The following is a 9,728-nucleotide window of genomic DNA, read 5'->3' as shown; positions in this document are numbered from 1 at the left end:
AGTATAGTGGTTAGTATACCCGCCTGTCACGCGGGTGACCCGGGTTCAATTCCCGGACGGGAAGCTTCTTTTGCTCTGCTGCGCCCATACTGCCACCTTGTTTTGTCGTATTGCGCCCAACGACAGTCTTCCACACACGTTTCGCCTCCTTTAGGCAACGCACGGCTGGCGCGCGAGCTACACCTATTGCAATAGCGGACAGAACACTCGTCACAGGACTTGATCCCGAACTTCGTCTTGTGCGACAACTGGTACCGTTGTATCTAGATCGACACGCGACGTACGGCGTCTTGACCGTGAGGAGACTGGTCACGAGCCCTTTGAGGCGTGACTGAATCCGTCGGAGCGACGTGGTGGAATCATGCGAGAGGAGTAAAGCTGCTTGTCATGGCCGGTGCTCGTGGATTGCACAGTGGCTGAGTCCGCTCGAAGTAAGGCTGAAGGTGCAGAGGCGGATGTGGTGGAGCAGGCTGGCGCCGTTTGACGCGCGTGCGATGCGTCGTTTTGTGCGTCTGGTTGTTTTTGTGTTGACATTTGTATGGCGAGTTGTGGTTGTACGAATTCTCGTTAGTATAGTGGTTAGTACACCCGCCTGTCACGCGGGTGACCCGGGTTCAATTCCCGGACGGGAAGCTTCTTTTGCTCTGCTGCGCCCATACTGCCACCTTGTTTTGTCGTATTGCGCCCAACGACAGTCTTCCACACACGTTTCGCCTCCTTTAGGCAACGCACGGCTGGCGCGCGAGCTACACCTATTGCAATAGCGGACAGAACACTCGTCACAGGACTTGATCCCGAACTTCGTCTTGTGCGACAGCTGGTACCGTTGTATCTAGATCGACACGCGACGTACGGCGTCTTGACCGTGAGGAGACTGGTCACGAGCCCTTTGAGGCGTGACTGAATCCGTCGGAGCGACGTGGTGGAATCATGCGAGAGGAGTAAAGCTGCTTGTCATGGCCGGTGCTCGTGGATTGCACAGTGGCTGAGTCCGCTCGAAGTAAGGCTGAAGGTGCAGAGGCGGATGTGGTGGAGCAGGCTGGCGCCGTTTGACGCGCGTGCGATGCGTCGTTTTGTGCGTCTGGTTGTTTTTTTGTTGAAATTTGTATGGCGAGTTGTGGTTGTACGAATTCTCGTTAGTATAGTGGTTAGTATACCCGCCTGTCACGCGGGTGACCCGGGTTCAATTCCCGGACGGGAAGCTTCTTTTGCTCTGCTGCGCCCATACTGCCACCTTGTTTTGTCGTGTTGCGCCCAACGGCAGTCTTCCACACACGTTTCGCCTCCTTTAGGCAACGCACGGCTGGCGCACGAGCTACACCTATTGCAATAGCGGACAGAACACTCGTCACAGGACTTGATCCCGAACTTCGTCTTGTGCGACAACTGGTACCGTAGTATCTAGATCGACACGCGACGTACGGCGTCTTGACCGTGAGGAGACTGATCACGAGCTCTTTGAGGCGTGACTGAATTCGTCGGAGCGACGTGGTGGAATCATGCGAGAGGAGTAAAGCTGCTTGTCATGGCCGGTGCTCGTGGATTGCACAGTGGCTGAGTCCGCTCGAAGTAAGGCTGAAGGTGCAGAGGCGGATGTGGTGGAGCGCGTGCGATGCGTCGTTATGTGCGTCTGGTTGTTTTTGTGTTGAAATTTGTATGGCGAGTTGTGGTTGTACGAATTCTCGTTAGTATAGTGGTTAGTATACCCGCCTGTCACGCGGGTGACCCGGGTTCAATTCCCGGACGGGAAGCTTCTTTTGCTCTGCTGCGCCCATACTGCCACCTTGTTTTGTCGTATTGCGCCCAACGACAGTCTTCCACACACGTTTCGCCTCCTTTAGCCAACGCACGGCTGGCGCGCGAGCTACACCTATTGCAATAGCGGACAGAACACTCGTCACAGGACTTGATCCCGAACTTCGTCTTGTGCGACAACTGGTACCGTTGTATCTAGATCGACACGCGACGTACGGCGTCTTGACCGTGAGGAGACTGGTCACGAGCCCTTTGAGGCGTGACTGAATCCGTCGGAGCGACGTGGTGGAATCATGCGAGAGGAGTAAAGCTGCTTGTCATGGCCGGTGCTCGTGGATTGCACAGTGGCTGAGTCCGCTCGAAGTAAGGCTGAAGGTGCAGAGGCGGATGTGGTGGAGCAGGCTGGCGCCGTTTGACGCGCGTGCGATGCGTCGTTTTGTGCGTCTGGTTGTTTTTGTGTTGAAATTTGTATGGCGAGTTGTGGTTGTACGAATTCTCGTTAGTATAGTGGTTAGTATACCCGCCTGTCACGCGGGTGACCCGGGTTCAATTCCCGGACGGGAAGCTTCTTTTGCTCTGCTGCGCTCATACTGCCACCTTGTTTGTCGTATTGCGCCCAACGGCAGTCTTCCACACACGTTTCGCCTCCTTTAGGCAACGCACGGCTGGCGCGCGAGCTACACCTATTGCAATAGCGGACAGGACACTCGTCACAGGACTTGATCCCGAACTTCGTCTTGTGCGACAACTGGTACCGTTGTATCTAGATCGACACGCGACGTACGGCGTCTTGACCGTGAGGAGACTGGTCACGAGCCCTTTGAGGCGTGACTTAATCCGTCGGAGCGACGTGGTGGAATCATGCGAGAGGAGTAAAGCTGTTTGTTCTGGCCGGTGCTCGTGGATTGCACAGTGGGCTGAATCCGCTCCAAATAAGGCCGAAGGTGCAGAAGCCGGATGTGGTGGAGCAGGCTGGCGGCCGTTTGACCCCCGTGCCAATGCCTCTTTTGTGCGGCCTGGGTTGTTTTTTGTGTTGACATTTGTATGGCGAGCTGGTGGATTGTACGAAATTCTCGTTAGGAATAGTGGGTTAGGGATACCCGCCTGTCACGCGGGTGACCCGGGTTCAATTCCCGGACGCGGAAGCTTCTTTTGCTCTGCTGCGCTCATACTGCCACCTTGTTTGTCGTATTGCGCCCAACGGCAGTCTTCCACACACGTTTCGCCTCCTTTAGGCAACGCACGGCTGGCGCGCGAGCTACACCTATTGCAATAGCGGACAGGACACTCGTCACAGGACTTGATCCCGAACTTCGTCTTGTGCGACAACTGGTACCGTTGTATCTAGATCGACACGCGACGTACGGCGTCTTGACCGTGAGGAGACTGGTCACGAGCCCTTTGAGGCGTGACTGAATCCGTCGGAGCGACGTGGTGGAATCATGCGAGAGGAGTAAAGCTGTTTGTCATGGCAGGTGCTCGTGGATTGCACAGTGGCTGAGTCCGCTCGAAGTAAGGCTGAAGGTGCAGAGGCGGATGTGATGGAGCAGGCTGGCGCCGTTTGACGCGCGTGCGATGCGTCGTTTTGTGCGTCTGGTTGTTTTTGTGTTGAAATTTGTATGGCGAGTTGTGGTTGTACGAATTCTCGTTAGTATAGTGGTTAGTATACCCGCCTGTCACGCGGGTGACCCGGGTTCAATTCCCGGACGGGAAGCTTCTTTTGATCTGCTGCGCCCATACTGCCACCTTGTTTTGTCGTGTTGCGCCCAACGGCAGTCTTCCACACACGTTTCGCCTCCTTTAGGCAACGCACGGCTGGCGCGCGAGCTACACCTATTGCAATAGCGGACAGAACACTCGTCACAGGACTTGATCCCGAACTTCGTCTTGTGCGACAACTGGTACCGTTGTATCTAGATCGACACGCGACGTACGGCGTCTTGACCGTGAGGAGACTGGTCACGAGCCCTTTGAGGCGTGACTGAATCCGTCGGAGCGACGTGGTGGAGTCATGCGAGAGGAGTAAAGCTGTTTGTCATGGCAGGTGCTCGAGGATTGCACAGTGGCTGAGTCCGCTCGAAGTAAGGCTGAAGGTGCAGAGGCGGATGTGATGGAGCAGGCTGGCGCCGTTTGACGCGCGTGCGATGCGTCGTTTTGTGCGTCTGGTTGTTTTTGTGCTGAAATTTGTATGGCGAGTTGTGGTTGTACGAATTCTCGTTAGTATAGTGGTTAGTATACCCGCCTGTCACGCGGGTGACCCGGGTTCAATTTCCCGGACGGGAAGCTTCTTTTGATCTGCTGCGCCCATACTGCCACCTTGTTTTGTCGTATTGCGCCCAACGACAGTCTTCCACACACGTTTCGCCTCCTTTAGGCAACGCACGGCTGGCGCGCGAGCTACACCTATTGCAATAGCGGACAGAACACTCGTCACAGGACTTGATCCCGAACTTCGTCTTGTGCGACAACTGGTACCGTTGTATCTAGATCGACACGCGACGTACGGCGTCTTGACCGTGAGGAGACTGGTCACGAGCCCTTTGAGGCGTGACTGAATCCGTCGGAGTGACGTGGTGGAATCATGCGAGAGGAGTAAAGCTGTTTGTCATGGCAGGTGCTCGTGGATTGCACAGTGGCTGAGTCCGCTCGAAGTAAGGCTGAAGGTGCAGAGGCGGATGTGGTGGAGCAGGCTGGCGCCGTTTGACGCGCGTGCGATGCGTCGTTTTGTGCGTCTGGTTGTTTTTGTGCTGAAATTTGTATGGCGAGTTGTGGTTGTACGAATTCTCGTTAGTATAGTGGTTAGTATACCCGCCTGTCACGCGGGTGACCCGGGTTCAATTCCCGGACGGGAAGCTTCTTTTGCTCTGCTGCGCCCATACTGCCACCTTGTTTTGTCGTATTGCGCCCAACGGCAGTCTTCCACACACGTTTCGCCTCCTTTAGGCAACGCACGGCTGGCGCGCGAGCTACACCTATTGCAATAGCGGACAGAACACTCGTCACAGGACTTGATCCCGAACTTCGTCTTGTGCGACAACTGGTACCGTTGTATCTAGATCGACACGCGACGTACGGCGTCTTGACCGTGAGGAGACTGGTCACGAGCCCTTTGAGGCGTGACTGAATCCGTCGGAGCGACGTGGTGGAGTCATGCGAGAGGAGTAAAGCTGTTTGTCATGGCAGGTGCTCGTGGATTGCACAGTGGCTGAGTCCGCTCGAAGTAAGGCTGAAGGTGCAGAGGCGGATGTGGTGGAGCAGGCTGGCGCCGTTTGACGCGCGTGCGATGCGTCGTTTTGTGCGTCTGGTTGTTTTGTGTTGAAATTTGTATGGCGAGTTGTGTTGTACGAATTCTCGTTAGTATAGTGGTTAGTATACCCGCCTGTCACGCGAGTGACCCGGGGTCAATCCCGGACAGGAGCTTCTTTGCTCTGCTGCGCCCATACTGCCACTGTTGTGGTATGCGCCCACGGCAGTCTTCCACACACGTTTGCTCCTTTGAGACAAGCACAGCGGTCGGGCGCGCAGTCTACACTTTATGGCATGAGCGGACATAACACTGCGTCACAGGACTGAGATCCGAATTGCTTTTGTGGGACAACGGGTAGCTGTGTATCTGGATGGACACGGGACTTAGGGCTTCTGGACGTGGAGGAGACGGTTCACGAGCCTTTGAGGCGTGAATAATATCTCTTTGGAGAGGGAACGTGGTGGAGTCATGCGAGAGGAGTAAAGCTGTTTGTCATGGCCGGTGCTGGTGGATTGCACAGTGGCTGAGTCCGCTCGAAGTATGGCTGAAGGTGCAGAGGAGGATGTGGTGGAGCAGGCTGGCGCCGTTTGACGCGCGTGCGATGCGTCGTTTTGTGCGTCTGGTTGTTTTGTGTTGAAATTTGTATGGCGAGTTGTGGTTGTATGAATTCTCGTTAGTAAAGTGGTTAGTATACCCGCCTGTCACGCGGGTGACCCGGGTTCAATTCCCGGACGGGAAGCTTCTTTTGCTCTGCTGCGCCCATACTGCCACCTTGTTTGTCGTATTGCGCCCAACGGCAGTCTTCCACACACGTTTCGCCTCCTTTAGGCAACGCACGGCTGGCGCGCGAGCTACACCTATTGCAATAGCGGACAGGACACTCGTCACAGGACTTGATCCCGAACTTCGTCTTGTGCGACAACTGGTACCGTTGTATCTAGATCGACACGCGACGTACGGCGTCTTGACCGTGAGGAGACTGGTCACGAGCCCTTTGAGGCGTGACTGAATCCGTCGGAGCGACGTGGTGGAGTCATGCGAGAGGAGTAAAGCTGTTTGTCATGGCAGGTGCTCGTGGATTCCACAGTGGCTGAGTCCGCTCGAAATATGGCTGAAGGTGCAGAGGCGGATGTGGTGGAGCAGGCTGGCGCCGTTTGACGCGCGTGCGATGCGTCGTTTTGTGCGTCTGGTTGTTTTTGTGTTGAAATTTGTATGGCGAGTTGTGGCTGTACGAATTCTCGTTAGTATAGTGGTTAGTATACCCACCTGTCACGCGGGTGACCCGGGTCCAATTCCCGGACGGGAAGCTTCTTTTGCTCTGCTGCGCCCATACTGCCACCTTGTTTTGCCGTGTTGCGCCCAACGGCAGTCTTCCCCACACGTTTCGGCAACACACGGCTGGCGCGCGAGCTACACCTATTGCAATAGCGGACAGAACACTCGTCACAGGACTTGATCCCGAACTTCGTCTTGTGCGACAACTGGTACCGTTGTATCTAGATCGACACGCGACGTACGGCGTCTTGACCGTGAGGAGACTGGTCACGAGCCCTTTGAGGCGTGACTGAATCCGTCGGAGCGACGTGGTGGAGTCATGCGAGAGGATAAAGCTGTTTGTCATGGCAGGTGCTCGTGGATTGCACAGTGGCTGAGTCCGCTCAAAATAGGCCTGAAGGTGCAGAGGCGGATGTGGTAGAGCAGGCTGGCGCCGTTTGACGCGCGTGCGATGCGTCGTTTTGTGCGTCTGGTTGTTTTTGTTTTGAAATTTGTATGGCGAGTTGTGGTTGTACGAATTCTCGTTAGTATAGGGGTTAGTATACCCGCCTGTCACGCGGGTGACCCGGGTTCAATTCCCGGACGGGAAGCTTCTTTTGCTCTGCTGCGCCCATACTGCCACCTTGTTTGTCGTATTGCGCCCAGCGGCAGTCTTCCACACACGTTTCGCCTCCTTTAGGCAACGCACGGCTGGCGCGCGAGCTACACCTATTGCATTAGCGGACAGAACACTCGTCACAGGATTTGATCTTGAACTTCGTCTTGTGCGACAACTGCTACCGTTGTATCTAGATCGACACGCGACGTACGGCGTCTTGACCGTGAGGAGACTGGTCACGAGCCCTTTGAGGCGTGACTGAATCCGTCGGAGCGACGTGGTGGAGTCATGCGAGAGGAGTAAAGCTGTTTGTCATGGCAGGTGCTGGTGGATTGCACAGTGGCTGAGTCCGCTCGAAGTATGGCTGAAGGTGCAGAGGAGGATGTGGTGGAGCAGGCTGGCGCCGTTTGACGCGCGTGCGATGCGTCGTTTTGTGCGTCTGGTTGTTTTGTGTTGAAATTTGTATGGCGAGTTGTGGTTGTACGAATTCTCGTTAGTATAGTGGTTAGTATACCCGCCTGTCACGCGGGTGACCCGGGGTCAATTCCCGGACAGGAAGCTTCTTTTGCTCTGCTGCGCCCATACTGCCACCTTGTTTTGTCGTGTTGCGCCCAACGGCAGTCTTCCACACACGTTTCGCCTCCTTTAGGCAACGCACGGCAGGCGCGCGAGCTACACCTATTGCAATAGCGGACAGAACACTCGTCACAGGACTTGATCCCGAACTTCGTCTTGTGCGACAGCTGGTACCGTTGTATCTAGATCGACACGCGACGTACGGCGCCTTGACCGTGAGGAGACTGGTCACGAGCCCTTTGAGGCGTGACTGAATCCGTCGGAGCGACGTGGTGGAGTCATGCGAGAGGAGTAAAGCTGTTTGTCATGGCAGGTGCTGGTGGATTGCACAGTGGCTGAGTCCGCTCGAAGTATGGCTGAAGGTGCAGAGGAGGATGTGGTGGAGCAGGCTGGCGCCGTTTGACGCGCGTGCGATGCGTCGTTTTGTGCGTCTGGTTGTTTTTGTGTTGAAATTTGTATGGCGAGTTGTGGTTGTATGAATTCTCGTTAGTAAAGTGGTTAGTATACCCGCCTGTCACGCGGGTGACCCGGGTTCAATTCCCGGACGGGAAGCTTCTTTTGCTCTGCTGCGCCCATACTGCCACCTTGTTTTGTCGTGTTGCGCCCAACGGCAGTCTTCCACACACGTTTCGCCTCCTTTAGGCAACGCACGGCTGGCGCGCGAGCTACACCTATTGCAATAGCGGACAGGACACTCGTCACAGGACTTGATCCCGAACTTCGTCTTGTGCGACAACTGGTACCGTTGTATCTAGATCGACACGCGACGTACGGCGTCTTGACCGTGAGGAGACTGGTCACGAGCCCTTTGAGGCGTGACTGAATCCGTCGGAGCGACGTGGTGGAATCATGCAAGAGGAGTAAAGCTGTTTGTCATGGCCGGTGCTCGTGGATTGCACAGTGGCTGAGTCCGCTCGAAGTATGGCTGAAGGTGCAGAGGCGGATGTGGTGGAGCAGGCTGGCGCCGTTTGACGCGCGTGCGATGCGTCGTTTTGTGCGTCTGGTTGTTTTTGTGCTGACATTTGTATGGCGAGTTGTGGTTGTACGAATTCTCGTTAGTATAGTGGTTAGTATACCCGCCTGTCACGCGGGTGACCCGGGTTCAATTCCCGGACGGGAAGCTTCTTTTGCTCTGCTGCGCCCATACTGCCACCTTGTTTTGTCGTATTGCGCCCAACGGCAGTCTTTTACACACGTTTCGCCTCCTTTAGGCAACGCACGGCTGGCGCGCGAGCTACACCTATTGCAATAGCGGACAGAACACTCGTCACAGGACTTGATCCCGAACTTCGTCTTGTGCGACAACTGGTACCGTTGTATCTAGATCGACACGCGACGTACGGCGTCTTGACCGTGAGGAGACTGGTCACGAGCCCTTTGAGGCGTGACTGAATCCGTCGGAGCGACGTGGTGGAATCATGCGAGAGGAGTAAAGCTGTTTGTCATGGCCGGTGCTCGTGGATTGCACAGTGGATTAATCCGCTCGAAGTAAGGCTGAAGGTGCAGAGGCGGATGTGGTGGAGCAGGCTGGCGCCGTTTGACGCGCGTGCGATGCGTCGTTTTGTGCGTCTGGTTGTTTTTGTGCTGAAATTTGTATGGCGAGTTGTGGTTGTACGAATTCTCGTTAGTATAGTGGTTAGTATACCCGCCTGTCACGCGGGTGACCCGGGTTCAATATCCGGACGGGAAGCTTCTTTTGCTCTGCTGCGCCCATACTGCCACCTTGTTTTGTCGTATTGCGCCCAACGACAGTCTTCCACACACGTTTCGCCTCCTTTAGGCAACGCACGGCTGGCGCGCGAGCTACACCTATTGCAATAGCGGACAGAACACTCGTCACAGGACTTGATCCCGAACTTCGTCTTGTGCGACAACTGGTACCGTTGTATCTAGATCGACACGCGACGTACGGCGTCTTGACCGTGAGGAGACTGGTCACGAGCCCTTTGAGGCGTGACGGAATCCGTCGGAGCGACGTGGTGGAATCATGCGAGAGGAGTAAAGCTGTTTGTCATGGCCGGTGCTCGTGGATTGCACAGTGGCTGAGCGCTCGAAGTAAGGCTGAAGGTGCAGAGGCGGATGTGGTGGAGCAGGCTGGCGCCGTTTGACGCGCGTGCGATGCGTCGTTTTGTGCGTCTGGTTGTTTTTGTGTTGACATTTGTATGGCGAGTTGTGGTTGTACGAATTCTCGTTAGTATAGTGGTTAGTATACCCGCCTGTCACGCGGGTGACCCGGGTTCAATTCCCGGACGGGAAGCTTCTTTTGCTCTGCTGCGC

At 55.4% G+C, this 9,728-nt stretch overlaps 1 non-coding gene across 1 annotated transcript; it reads left to right on the top strand.

The window, feature by feature from the left end:
• Positions 1-2,825: 2,825 nt before the first annotated feature.
• On the top strand, positions 2,826-2,900 carry PITG_26165. The gene has a single exon. It is a non-coding gene; the product is annotated as a tRNA-Asp (tRNA).
• The last annotated feature ends 6,828 nt before the right edge of the window (positions 2,901-9,728 follow it).

This window comes from Phytophthora infestans, genomic scaffold (genome assembly GCF_000142945.1).
Source record: "Phytophthora infestans T30-4 supercont1.7 genomic scaffold, whole genome shotgun sequence".
Taxonomy (NCBI): Eukaryota; Oomycota; class Peronosporomycetes; order Peronosporales; family Peronosporaceae; genus Phytophthora; species Phytophthora infestans.
Note: the sequence above shows the minus strand (reverse complement) of the source record. Positions and strands in the feature narration are given on the sequence as shown.